Here is a 15,100-nt window from a genome sequence, read left to right on the forward strand (position 1 = left end):
GTTCCTGATCCTAAGGAAAGCATTAATTCACCACTAAGTATGATATTAGCTGTAAAATTTTGCAGATTCCTTTTTTCAGAAATAGGGAACTCTCTTCTGTTTCTAGTTTGCTGACAGTTTGTATTACAAATTAATATTGAATTTTCTCAAGTGCTTTTTCTACATATATGGAGATAATCATATGGTGTAAGTTTTGTCTGTTAATATAATACTTTATATTGATTAATTTTCAAATGTTAAACTAACCTTGCATTCCTGGGATAAATCACACTTGATCATGAGGAGTTATCCTTTTTTATATATTATTGGGCTTGATTTACTGGAAAAAATATTTAATATCCACATCTATGTTCATGAAAGATATTGGTCTGTAGTTTTATTTTCTTGTAATATCTTTGTCTGGTTTTGGTATCAGAGTAATGCTGGCCTCAAAAATAATTTGAGAAGTAGTCTCTCCTCTTCTATTTTCTGGAAGACCTTGTGTAAAATTATTATTTCTTCCTTAAATGTTTGGTAGAATTCATCAGTAAAGCTATCTGGACGTGAGTCTTTTTGTGATAAGGTTTTTAACTATGAATTTAATTTCTTTACTAGCTATAGGGCTACTCAGATTCTTTCTCTCTCTTTTTTTTTTTTTTTTTTTTTTTTTTTGAGTGAGCATTTTAGTGCTTTAATAGTTGTATTTTCTAAGAGATTGACCTCTTTCAGCTAAGTTGTTGAACTTACTGCCATAAAGTTGTTCCTTATTATCCTTTTAAGCGCTGTAGATTCTATAGTGATATCACCTCTCTCATTCATGATACTAGAATTTGTCTTCTTTTCCTCCTAGTAAGTCTTGCTTTTGGTTTCATTGTTTTTCTCTATTTCATTGATTTCCACTACACTCTCTATTATTCTTTCTTGCTCACATTTGGGTTTCATTGGCTCTTCTTTTCTAGTTTCTTAAGGTGGAAGCTAATGTCATTGAGTCAGGAACTTTCATGTTTTTTAATATAGGCTTTTAGTGCTATACATGTCTCACTACATACTATTTTAGCTGAATCCCACAAATTTTAATATGAGTGAGTGTTTTTTTTTTTTTTTTTTTTTTTTTTTTTTTTTTTTTGAGACGGAGTCTCACGCTGTTGCCCAGGCTGGAGTGCAGTGGCGCGATCTCGGCTCACTGCAAGCTCCGCCTCCCGGGTTCCCGCCATTCTCCTGCCTCAGCCTCCTGAGTAGCTGGGACTACAGGCGCCCGCCACCGCGCCCGGCTAATTTTTTGTATTTTTTAGTAGAGACGGGGTTTCACTGTGGTCTCGATCTCCTGACCTTGTGATCCGCCCGCCTCGGCCTCCCAAAGTGCTGGGATTACAGGCTTGAGCCACCGCGCCCGGCCTAATATGAGTGTTTTTGCATTCAATCAGTTTTAAATACTTTCTAATTTTCCTTTTTTTTGAATCATGGGTTATATAGAAGTATGTTATTGTGTTTCCAAATATGTGGGGATTTTCCAGATATGATTTCTAATTTAATTCCATTGTGGCTAGAGAATTTATTTTGTATGACTTTACTCCTTTTTAAATTTATTGAGAATTGTTTTATGATCCAAGATATGCTATTCCTTGGCAAACGTTTCATGTATACTAGAAAAGAATGTATACTCTGCAGTAGTTCAATGGAGTGTTCTCATGTTCAATGTTCAATGGAGTGTTCAATGGAGTGATAAATGTCAATTAAATCAAGTTGCCTAACAGTGTTGTTTAAGATTTCTATATACTTGCTGATTTTCACTGGACTTGTTTTACAAGTTATTAAAAGAAGAGTGTCAAACTCTCTAAGTATAATTGTAGATTTGTCTGTTTCTCTTTGCAGTTCTATTGGGTTTTGTTTCAAGTAATTTGAAGCTCTATTATTAGGTACATAAATGCTTAGCATTATTCTGTCCTTTTGAAGAATTGACCTTTTTATCATCATGAAATTATTTATCTTTAGTAATATTCTTTGGTCTAGGTCAGGTGCAGTGAATCACCCCTGTAATCCCAGCACTTTGGGAGGTCAAGGTTGGAGGACTGCATGAGGCCAGGAGTTTGAGACCAGCCTGAGCAACATAACGAGAACACTTAGCCAGGGGTGATGATAATAAAAATGTATTTCTCACAGTCCTAGAGGCTGGGAAGTCTCAGATCAAGGTGCCAGCAGATTCACTGTCTGGTGAGGGCCTGTTCTCTGCTTCCAAGATGGCATTGTGTTGCTGCATTGTCACATGGCGGAGGAGCAGAAAAAATGGAAGAGGCAAATTTAATCCCTCAAGGCCTTTTATAAGGGCACTAATCCCATCTATGAGGGCCTAATCACTTCCTAATGACCCACCTCTTGATACTATTACATTGGGAATTAAGTTTCAACATGAATTTTGGAGGGACACAAACATTCAACCATAGCATTTGTCATGTGTACCTCTCTGACATGAAACTTGCTTCATCAAAGCATGCAAGCTGAGGAGACAATAGAGACAATCTGCTTGCAAGATGGAAGTTATAATCTTCTGTAATTTATTCACAGAAACAATCTCCTGTCACCTTTGCAATAGTCTATTGGTTAGCAGCAAATCAAATGTTCTGCACGTACTCAAGGAGGGGAGAGAAGAGCATGGATACCAGAAGATAGACTTCAATGGGGAACCATGCTAGAGACTGCCTACCACACCATCCTTTCATTTTTTAACTTACCTGTGTCTTTATTTTTTAAGTGGGTTTCTTGTAGGCAGATTATAATTGAGTCTTGCTTTTTTTAATCCAATCTGACAGTTTCTGTTTTTTAATTGGGTGTAGATCATTCATATTTAATGTAATTTTGATACAGTTAGGTTTAAAGCAAATGTCTATTTCTTTTCTATTTGGTTCATCTATTATTTGTCTCTTTATCTTCTTTTCTAACTTCTTCTATTCTGAACATTTTTAATGATTTCATTTTACTTCCTTTTTTGGCTTACTAAATATAACTTTTTGTTGTGTTAAGTGATTTCTTTAGGGTTTATAGTATACATCTTTATCACATTCTACCCTCAGGTAATACTATTCTACTTCATGTGTAGTATAAAAACTATATGGCAGTATACTTCCATTTCTCTCCTCCTGGCCTTTGTGCTATTATTGGTAATATACATTTTACTTCTACATATAAGTCCCGCAATACATTGTTATTATTTTTGTTTAAACAGAGAATTTTCTTTTAAATATATTGAAGTAATAAGAAACAAGTGTTTGTGTTTACTCATATAGTTACCACTTCCAGTTCCCTTCATGTATTTGTGTAGCTCCAAAATTCCATCTAGTATCATTTTCCTTCTGCTTAAAGGGCTTTCTTTAACATTTCTTGCACTGTATGTCTACTGGTAATGGGTCCTTTCAGCATTTGTATGTTTGAAAAAGTCTTCATTTCACCTGAGTAATTGAAAGGCATTTTTGCTGGATACAGCATTATGAGTTGACAGTTCAGTTTTTTATTTTCTTCTTCTTTTTTCTGCACTTTAGACCCATAACTGTACTGTCTTCTAACTTGGGTTTTTTAAAATGAGAAATTTGCTATCCCCTTCTTGTCTTTGTTCTTTCATATCTAATAAATATCCTTTTATCTGGCTTTAAGATTTTCTGTAAGGTGCTTTGATGTAGTTTTCTTTATGTTTCTTTTTTATTATTATTAGATGATGTCTCACTCTGTTGCCTAGATTGGAGTGCAGTGGCATGATCTTAGCTCATTGCAACCTCTGCTTCCCGGATGCACATGATTCTTCTGCCTCAGCCTCCCAAATAACTGGGATTACAGATGCACGCCACCACACCAGCTAATTTTTGTATTTTTAGTAGAGCCAGGGTTTCACCATGTTGACCAGGTTAGTCTTGAACCCCTGACCTCAGATGATCTGCCTACCTTGGCCTCTCAAAGTGCTGGGCTTAGAGGTGTAAGCCACCACACCAGGCCAGTTTTCTTTATGTTTCTTATGCTTGGGATTCATTGAGTATCTTAGATCTGTGGGTTTATATGCTTTTCATCCAATTTGGAAATATTTTGGCAATTATTTCTTCACATTTTTTTCTATACAACCAGTACTCTCCTTCAGGGACTTCAATTACACATATACTATGCCACTTAAAATTGTTCCACAGTTCACTGATGCTCTGTTCATTTTCCTCAGCCTCTCTCTCTCTCTCTCTCTCTCTGATTGATTGATTGATCTCTTCTGAAATACCTGATCTGCCATGAACCTTATCCAGTACATTTTTATCTCCAACATTGTAGTTTCAACTTCAGAATTCCAATTTTAGGACTTACATTTCTGTATTTTACTTAACATGGTCAGTCTTTCCTCTAGCTTCTCAAACAAGTGGAATATAGTTATAACAACTGTTTTAATGGCCCTGCCTACTAATTCTGTCACCTGTGTCATTTCTGTGTCACTTATTTATTTATTGTAGAATTGGGGTCTTGTTTTGCTGCCCAGGCTGGTCTCAAACTCCTGGCTTCAAATGATTCTCCTGCCTCAGCCTCCCAAAGTGCTGGGATTACAGGCATAAGCCACCACTCCCAGCCTCTGGGTCACTTTTGATTTTTTGTGCTTTTTTTTTTCTCTATATTTCATTGGGTGTTTGATATTTTTGTATTCCTGTCAATATTCTTGATCTCTGCTCTGGAATGTAAAGTTACTTGGAAATAGTTTGATCCTTTTGGGTCTTGCTTTTAAGCTTTATTAGTCAGAATTCAATCGGTGGTTAGTCTAAGGTTAATTTTTTTTTCCTACTATTGAGACAACTCATTTTGGTACTCTCTCCATACCTAATTATTTATAAGGCTTCACACTTCGGTTGCTGAGAACAGCCACTATTCCTGAACCTGTGCATGTGATGAGCACTGCACCACTTCTGTCCTAGAAACTTTCTGGTAGAAATCCACCAGCCCACACTCTCAACCTCTATGCACACAATATATTTGACACATTTCAGTCGGTTCTAATCCTTCCTTTCAGGTGGTTTTTTCCACAGCTTAAGTAGTTTCCTCATGCCCACACACTAGTTAGTATTGAGCTGAATACTCAAGGGGGCCCTCTGCAAAGTTCTTTCTGTGTGAAGCTCTTTCTGTGTGAAGCTTTCTCCTCTCCAGCACCCTACCCTACAAACTCCAGCTGCCCTGGGATCCCTAGACTTCCAGTGCCATCTCCTCCACTCAGAGAGCTCACCAGGCTCTGCCTGGATCCTCTTCATAGAACCCTCAGCCTGGGAGCCCAGAAGGCCTTTGGGAGGTTGAGAAATCCAATGTTGCCAATCATACTGGGGAGTAAGTTCCAACCTTGTGACACATTTCTGTCCTTAGCTGCGGGCATTCTCCACTTTCCACCAAGAGGTTTTCTTTCCAATTATTAATTAAACATGGATTAATTTCTACCTTGCATTCACTTGCAATTTTTGTTCTTGACTCATCTGATAGATGATTTGCTGGGATGTGAAAAGGTGTCATCTTGTGAAAAAATTATAGAAATTCCATTTATTTTGAAACACACAGCTCCAAGGTCAACCAATATTGACTCCATTCCTGCAAGCATTCAATCACCAGTTATTGAACCCTGTGAGGGGCTGAAGCTGGGCTGCATTAGACATAGTCCCTGCCCTCAAAGTGCTTGCAGTTTCAGGGCAGAGGAAGGTAATGATATGGCAATGTGCCAAACATTGGACCAGAAATATGTTAAATATATTGTATGCATGGAGGTTGAGAATGGGATGCTGGTGGATTTCTACCAGAAAGTTTCTAAGACAGAAAGAAGCATCAGCTTTATTAAAAGACGGAAGCCAACCAAATCAATTGCAAAAGTCTTTCTATATACTAAGAAAAGAGGCAAAATTATTCAATTGTGCATTGAATGCATTCAAGTTTGATCACATTTTCATACGATACAATTTTATATCTACACTTACATATTTAACACATTTGAGGCCCAGGTTGAATTCTAATTCCAACACTTACTAGCTGTGCAACATTGGACACGTTATTTAATTTTTCTGGGTCTCTGTGTTCTCACTTGTAAAATAGGGATGATAATTGAGCCTACTACATAGAACGGTTATGAGAATTGAATGAATTACTATAGCTAATTTGCTTAGAAGAGCACCAACCAAATAGAATTACACAGGTGCTGACAGCAATTGCTGGGGCCTCATGTCCAATCACTGTATTTCTTTTATGGGAATTGAAACTATATTTTACTATTTCAAATTCATTTGGGGGCTTGATGTTTCTTTCCTTTATCTCCATAGTTGTTGGTCATTTATTACTTACTTGCTATAATGTCTTTAGTCAAGAATATAACTCCCCATTATAACATGTTCCTATGGAAAATATAACCCATTTGATGATATTCCAAGGCAGGGTATTCACCATTCCTCCCTCCCTGCCTTGCCAAAATGCATGGTTATATTTATTATTCTCTTGTTCAAAATTAAGTTCTTTAAATGCAACATGGTATCCTGCATTGGATCCTAAAATCGAACATGAACATTAGTGGGAAACATGGTAAAATCCAAATAAAGTCAACAGTTTGGTTAATAGTCTTGTACCATTGTTAATTTCTTTGTTTTGACAAATATACCATAATAATATCGGATATTAACTTTAGGGGAAGCTGGTGAAGGATATTCAGAAACTCTCTATGCTATCTTTCCTACTCCTCTGAAAATCTAAAATAATTTTAAAATAAAAAGGTTTTTAAAAATCAAGTCTGCTTCACACCTTGGGCCCCAACTCCTCTCCCACTTTAAAGGATCAGAAAAGTATTGCTTCTTACTAAGAAATGAGAATGCAGCACCCAATCATAGCACAAAATAAACACAAATGCTGTGAACCCTTACAGTACTCCTGAAGAGAAGCCAACAAGCTTACATTTGGACACCATAAGGGGCTGAGGCCATCTGCAGACCACCAGAGCTACCCAGCTTACACGCTGCACAATAGAATCTAATATCCTGCAGACCACCAGAGCTACTCAGCTTACACGCTGCACAACAGAATCTAATATCCTGGCTTCCGTTGGTTTTACAAAAATCATACGGGCCCAGGCCATTGTTTAATAAGGACTTTTTAAATGTCTTTTTATTAGAGTGGGGACTTAAAAAATCTCTCTTCTGTCTTCCTCTTCTTCCTCCTCTTCCTTCTTTCTTGTTTCATTTTCTCTTCTCTGTGTCGCTCTATGGGAATCTTTCCCTTTGGCTGTTTAATTTGACACTCTTGACTTATGTAAATCCGGATTATTGGGGGAAGGTTTAAGATAAGTGATGAATAAACCAGCATTTCAGGCAGAACTCTGTAATAGCTGACTTAGAATCCTTTCAGTATCAATGATGATAATGGAATATGCTGGCAGGTCCCATTGAACACCTCTACAATAACACAGCCAACTACCTTGAAGGATGAAAAGTTAATAGATGTCGAAAGGGCCTGAGGTTTTGACCATGGCTTTTCAGCTCTAAAGAGTCCCCCTAAAGTCATACTCTGAGGAGGTCTGGCTTCAGGTAGTATAAACATTATCACTTTGACAAGAAAGAGCTACTTTCTCTGCAATCTTTTTAAACACAGTAGATTTTAGGTCATCCTTAATTTTTTTACCTCACAGTAGAGAGGGGTTCGCTGACCTACATACAGAGCCATTCCATTTTCTGACTCTTGATGACAATGGTCTCCACACCTAGGGACCCTGTTCTGCTCCATCCCCTTTTAGTTGGCAATTCGCCATGGGCACAGGACTTTAAAACCTTTGAGTCTCTGAGTTCCTGGGATTAAAAAAAAAAAAAAATTACCTGTGCTTCCTTCCAACCAGCAAGCTTCAGAATTCAGAATTCAACACACTGAAAGGGATATCAGAGCTTTAATCTAGGAGCCTTTTGAAGAGATTTTCCCAAAAAGAAAAGTTCCAGTAAAGTTACTGTGTTCACATCAGTAGCCTGCATGCTAGCCTCGCCCTATTTATTATCAGATTCCTCTCCTTGATCCTTTTTTATTCGAGATAATTAAAATAAGAAAATAATGTGTTGATGCCCTGTTCTTTTTCTTATCTATAGCTGTCTTGATTTAAACAAAAGTGAGGATGACTTGCTTTCCTCATGGAACTTATTAATGCAAAGCATGCAAGTTTACTTTTTTGTCTCAGGTGTGTTAATTCAACTAAATGAAAAATAATTCATGTGGGCACAGTGGCTCATGCCTGTAATCCCATCATTTTAGGAGGACAAGACTAGAGGATCACTTGAGCCCAGGAGTTTGAGACCAGCCTGGGCAACATAGTGAGAAAAATTAGCAAGGCATGGTGGCACACAACTGTAGTCTCAGCTACTTGGTAGGCTGAGTCTGAAGGATCACTTGAGCCCAGGAGGTCGAGGCTACAGTGAGTCATGATCACGTCACTGCACTCCAACCTGAGTGACAGAGTGAGACTCTGTCTTAAAAACAAACAAACAAACAAAAAATGATTCATCAGCTGGAGTTGGATCTATAAAAGCAGCTAATTATCTTATGGGTTGGGGAACCCAGTAATCTCCACCTAAGAACAGGAAGTTCACCTGCCTGAGATGCCAGGTTCACAGGCATTGATACATAATCCAGAAAACAATACATTCTTTCCACATCCCAGGTGAGTGACTATTGGTTATTCAAGTAGAGAGGAGAACATGGTCTTGTTCAATAAAACTTTAAGGCATCTTGAGGAATACTGAAGAATGAGATGTCAGAGAAAGGCGGCCCCCAGTAGATGATTTAATATTTGCAGAATGTCACACATTCCTGAGCATTTGCAAATGTCTTATTTCCTCTGAACCTCTCAGGCCTGCAAGGCATGGTACAGACGAGAAAACCGAGGCTCAGAGAGAGTCCGTGTTATGCCGGTAAGGTGGCAAGGAACAGAAACCAGCAGAGCCAGGACCCAAAGCCAAAGTTTGTGAGAACGACGCTAAAAGATTGCCTCTCCTTTGTTAACTGAAGTTTTTTTCCCCAAAAACTGTCTATAATCAGGAAGTAGTCCACTTATCTCTGGCCACCTCCCTTCAAACATCCTCTGTTACAAGTGTGTCCCTTTCCCTGACCCTCAGTGGCATCCCAGGCACATTCTTCAGCTTTCTGGTCACTTGGCAAGTCCCATTTTAATACCCAAAAGCCAGTCCATGCCAAATCAAAACTTTATACTCTGGGCAAAAGCCTTGATCAGACACTTTCTGAACAACATACAAATGGCCAATAAGCAAATGAAGAGGTGCTCAACGTCATTAATCATCAAGGACATGCAAATGAAACCACAAAGAAATATTCACCATTTCACATGCATTATAATGGCAAAAAAAAAAAAACCCTACAACACCAAATGTTGACAAGATTAGGGAGCAACTAGAACTTTCATACACAGTTTTGGGTGAGTAAAATGATATCTCTTTGGAAAACTGTTTGGCAGTTTCTTACAAAGCTAAATACATACCTACCAGCAATTCCATTTTTAGGTGTTTACCTAAGAAAAATGAGAACATATGTCCTCAGGAAGACTTATACAAAAACATTCATAAAAGCTTTATTCATAATAGTCAAAAAATAGAAACATGCAAATGTCCATCAATATCAATGAGAAAACGGCTTAAAATTATGGTATATCCATACAATTGAATACGACTCAGCAACTTTAAAAAAGAATGAATTACTCCATGCATGCAACAATATGGATGAATGTGAACAGCATGATGCTGAGCACAAGAAGCCAGATACAAAACAGTGGAAAATTTTAGAAAATGCAAAACTAACCCACTGTGAGAAAAATCAGCACAGTGGTTGCCTGTGGGGGTTATGACTGACTGGTGGTAAATACAAGAGAAATTCCTGGCAAAATGGAAATATTCTACATCTTCATGGAGGTATTGGTTACATAGGTATAGTCCTTTGTTGAAATTCCTTCAATTGTGCTCTTAAGACCTGTGCATTTCTGTGTGTGTACCTCACAGAAGATACTGTATTAAAATATATATATATACCTGCATGCATACAACGTTTCTCTCGTCGAGTTTAAAGCTCTCCCTGGCCGGGCGCGGTGGCTCAAGCCTGTAATCCCAGCACTTTGGGAGGCCGAGACGGGCGGATCATGAGGTCAGGAGATCGAGACCATCCTGGCTAATATGGTGAAACCCCATCTCTACTAAAAAATACAAAAAACTAGCCGGGCGAGGTGGCAGGCACCTGTAGTCCCAGCTACTCGGGAGGCTGAGGCAGGAGAATGGCATAGACCCGGGAGGCGGAGCTTGCAGTGAGCCGAGATCCGGCCACTGCACTCCTGCCTGGGAGACAGAGCGAGACTCCATCTCGGGAAAAAAAAAAAAAAAAAAAAAAAAGCTCCCCCCACCTCACCCCATCCCTGTCTAAGAAGCTAGTAGAGTCTTTTCTTTTCCATTTCCTCCTTTTCTTTCTTTCTTTTTTTTTTTTTTTTTAGAGATCTGAAGTGATTTTACCTTTATTTCCTTCACTGTAAGCCAATCATGAAATTTCACAGTGATTTCTGGGGTGGGTGCAGAAGGAAGGCTGTGTTAAGAATCATCGGGGCTGTGGCCCAGTCAGCCCGCAGAGGTGCAGGCAGGGTGGACCCTCACTGGGGCAGCTGGAGGAGCACGGACTGACCCACCAGCAGGGAGGTGATGTTCCGAGAACGTGAGAGCTGGTATGTGATGTCCACCGCGGCTTCCAGCTTGTGCAGCTCCATCAGCCCGTCCCCTGCAGTGGCCAGTGAGTTGGCAATCAGCTCAGCCGCCTTGGAGTCACCCTCAGCAGAGATGACGGCTGCCTTTTTCTGCTGCTCAGCCTTTTCCACCACAAATCTGGCCCTCTCTGCTTCCTGCTGAGCCACCTGTTTGGCTTCCACCGCTTCTGTGAACTCCTTCCCGAAGGTCAGATATGTCAAGGACACGTCATCCAGGATGAGCCCAAAGGTGGCTGCTCGCTCTGTAAGATCGTCGCTCACTTGCCTGGAGACCAGCTCTCTCTGGGTGATTAGTTCTCCAGCATCAAAGCAAGCCACCACTGACTTGAGGATCTCGGTTGTGACGGACGGCAGCACATGCTCATCATAGTCCTCTCCAATGCTGGTGAAGATGCAGGAAGCTGGCTAGCGACGGGTCGGAAGAGGATGCGCAGTATGATGTTGACATTCTGTAAATCTTTGCTACCAGTGATGACTGGCACATTGCGTGGTCAAGAATGGCAGTCAAAGATAATTGGTTTCTGTACCCATGGGATGAGAAAGTGAGTCCCTTCCCCTACCACAATGTCCTGTACTCCACAGAACCGGTCAAAGATGACAGCTCTGTGCCCACCATCCACATTATATAAGGCAGAGTTCACCACGCCTCCTGCAACAGCTAAGGCCAGGCCAAACCTGCCAATGGACTCAAACACTTTGGCAGCCATGTTTGCTTCTGCTGGACCCTCTCACACCTGCTTCCACTCTGACCTCCATTTCCTCCTTTTCTTTCCTCTCACTCCGATGCTACTGCGTCTTCCTCTTCATCTAGTATATTGGGACCAGGGGATGAGGGAAAGAGGAAGAAAAGTTACGCATGCCTTACTGAGGAAGGGGCACCAAAGCAGCTTCCAGAAGGTCAGATGCTGCTAGTGGGCACGTGAGGTGTATTAGGCCATTCTTGCACTGCTATAAAGAAATACTTGAGCCTGGGAAATTATAAGAAGAAAAGTTTAATTGGCTCACTGTTCTGCAGGCTGTACAGGAAGCATAATGCTGGGATCTACTTCTGGGGAGGCCTCAGGAAGCTTTTTACTCACGGCAGAAGGTAAACGGCAAGCAGGCACACCACACAGTGAAAGCAGGAGCAGGGATGGGAGGTGCCACACACCTTTTTTTGGAGACGGAGTCTCCCTCTGTCGCCCAGGCTGGAGTGCCGTGGCACCATCTCAGCTCACTGCAACCTCCACCTCCAGGGCTCAAGTGATTCTCCTGACTCAGCTTCCCAAGTAGCTGGGACTACAAGCGTGTGCCACCACGCCCATCTAATTTTTGTATTTTTAGTAGCGATAGGGTTTCACCATGTTGGCCAGGCTGGTCTCGAACTCCCCTCAGGTGATCCACCCATCTTGGCCTCCCAAAGTGTTGGGATTACAGGCATGAGCCACCACACCTGGCTGCCACACACTTTTAAACAGCCAGATCACCCATGAACTCATTATCGTGACGAAAGCACCAAGGGGATGGTGCTAAACCATTCGTGAGAGATCTACCCCCATGATCCAACCACCTCCCACCAGGCCCCACCTCACCCCCAACATTGGGGATTACATTTCAACATGCGATTTCAGCACTGATAAATATCCAAACTATATCATGGGGCAAACAGTGGAGCTGACTTTACAAATCTTGTTCACGAAATCATTTTTCAGTTTGCCAAGGTTCCATTTACAATGGAGAGAGAATTTGCCCAAAATAACATAATCCACTGCAATCATCCCACACTTCAGAAAAACATATGATGGTTGGCAGCCATTGCTCCAAGGGAAACCATGATGATAGAAATGGCCAACCAGTTTCTTTCTCAGTCGCCCTCCTACCCTGATGGATTTGTGTATTCATATCAGCCATTTCAATTGCAAACATTTATGCCTGATAGTCTCATAACTTAGCATCCCAGGAGAGAGGGAGAGAGAAGAAAATGCAGAACAGAAAGTGGGTAGATGGAAGATCCCCAAAGGAAAGCTTCAGCAGAAGGTCCAGGGAAATAAAGTGGAACTGCTCCTCCATCAAAGTCATGGAGCTGTGGCTTCCCCGTCCTTCATCGCAGTCAGCTGGGGCATAGACCCACAGGAGAGAACCTTCCTGCAGCAGCTTCATTAGAAAACACGGCTCTGTTCTGCTCCCAAGGCTCTCCCCCTACCTTGCCCCCATAGGCTGGCACATGCCCAGCACCCACCCTGGGACCCAGCCTTCAACTGCAGCCCCACTTCCCCTGAGACGTGTCTCCAGCCCATCTGCCTCTGTGTCATCTCTGAGGAGGAAAAGCAGCAGTAACAGTAATTCAACAAGATGAGCTCATAACACCCATTACCCCCACTGAATACACTGTGTAGTGCTCAACCCCCTTCTGTCTGTCAGAAGAGATTCCAGCAGCAGTCACGTAAGGAGAACAGGAGAAGGAGCTCAGGATTGCCCAAAGACTCCGGCAACTTCCGGAGACAGATGCTGTATTAGTCCATTTTCACGCTGCTGATAAAGACATACCTGAGACTGGGAAATTCACAAAAGAAAGAGGTTTATTGGACTTACTGTTCCATGTGGCTGGGGAGGTGGAAGGTGAAAGGCACATCTCACATGGCAGCAGCAAGAGACAGAATGAGAGCCAAGCAAAAGGGGTTTCCCCTTATCACACCACCAGATCTTGTGAGACTTATTCACTACCAAGAGAACAGTATGAAGGAAACCGCCCCCATGATTCAATTAGCTCCCACTGGGTCCTTCCCATAACACATGGGAATTATGGGAGCACAATTCAAGATGAGATTTGGGTGGGGACACAAGCAAACCAAATCAGATATTTAACATTTCCAACAAAATGTTCAGAAGCAATGTCCTTTTCCCCCCACACACACAAAAGAGGTGACGTTTGAGTCTTGAATGCAGCCTTATTTTTAGCAGTTGTTTGTTGTTGTTGTTGTTGCATTGCTCAGTCAGCATCATCTTTCAGTGGTTTGGAGTCCTTATATTCACCACTGGATAGCTGGGGGTTGGAGTTCATATGCCAAACAGAACACACTGACTGCAAGGCCACCATCCTCTGCCAGGCCCTGCCCTTGAGACCACTGCTTAAACCTCAAAGACGAACTCCTCACCAAAAATGAGGGAGGATGTCATCTACCATGCCAGGTAGCTGGGAGGACTGGGTGAGAACTGGTTACTGTGCCACCCCATAGAATGAGGTCCATGGGTCGCCTTGCCCTACCTTCAGTGTCCTGTCGGTGAATCTGTCCACGAATTCTTGTGGAGTGATAAAAGAAGAAACACTTCTCCTTGCCTCAAAAGGAGCATGGCACATGTTCTCTGCTTACTGAATGAATGAAAAGGTCAGTGATAACTTGTGGAAAATGCCTAGAACAGAACCTGCCTCAGAGAAGGTGCTTAACAAATAAAACCAGTTGGAAGGGGCAGTGGAGGGGTGTGTGACTGACAGTTGGGAAGCCGCATGAAGCAATGAGACCTCTGCTTTGCCACTTCCTGGCCACATGGCCTTATGCAGGTCACTGGCCTTTTAAGCCTCAGTTTCCCCAACTGTAAATTCCACCTACAATGCAAAGTTGTTGCAGGGACTAAAGATAAATAGTTGTTTAAAAAAAAAAAAAAGACCAAGTACTGGGGAATCCAAAAGACCTTTCAGTTCAGAACCAGGAGGCAGAGAAGCAGCATTTCCAGAGCTTTAAATAAAGAGGGTGATCAGGAAGCAGGGGAGACGAGAGAATGGAAGCCTGGACAGGCTCTGGCTGAGAAGAGGCACCTGGGCAGAGCGTGCAGGGGGCATGGAGGTTTGGCATGCACGTGAGACAGGTGGGAGCAGGTGGGTGAGACAGGTGGGTAAAGGAAGGAGCAAACAGCGGGAGAGCCCCGGCTGAGGCCTTCAGGCCTTGTGCCCTGGGAGGGGACTAGGAAAAGCCAGTGCTTTGGGAAGGTGCTAGAGGGTGGACGGGAGGGTGTGCAGGGAGTGGCCAAAGTCCCACATCCCCCCATCCCGTAGACATGAATTGGAATGACATTGATTCAACAGTCCCTGATGGGTTCATCTCTATTAACTCCTGCCTTTGGGCTTAAGTTACTTTTTCTTTCTGCTGTCAATCCTAGGCCCCTGTAACAGCCTGTCATTGTAGTCATTATCGAAGACAAAGATGAGGGACCCAGAGATGAATGTGTTTGTCCAAGGTGCTTCATATCAGAAGCTGCTGAGACAACATGGTGTCTCCTTAGTCCTTGCAAGATAAAGACAAAGTTGTTCTGACATCCTCAGATGGGAATTCTACCCTTAGATCCCAACAGTGACTGTTCTACCCTGACCCCAGGCCTTTC

At 41.9% G+C, this 15,100-nt stretch overlaps 1 protein-coding gene and 1 pseudogene across 2 annotated transcripts in view; one reads left to right on the top strand and one right to left on the bottom strand.

The window, feature by feature from the left end:
* The window catches only part of ASB18 (ankyrin repeat and SOCS box containing 18), a 74,521-nt gene that overhangs the window by 30,566 nt on the left and 28,855 nt on the right, over positions 1-15,100 (top strand).
* On the bottom strand, positions 10,472-11,507 carry LOC126932616 (prohibitin 1-like; annotated as a pseudogene). Its single transcript, XR_007718245.1, has one exon. The product of XR_007718245.1 is annotated as a prohibitin 1-like (transcript).

Source organism: Macaca thibetana, chromosome 12 (genome assembly GCF_024542745.1).
Source record: "Macaca thibetana thibetana isolate TM-01 chromosome 12, ASM2454274v1, whole genome shotgun sequence".
Classification (NCBI taxonomy): Eukaryota; Metazoa; Chordata; class Mammalia; order Primates; family Cercopithecidae; genus Macaca; species Macaca thibetana.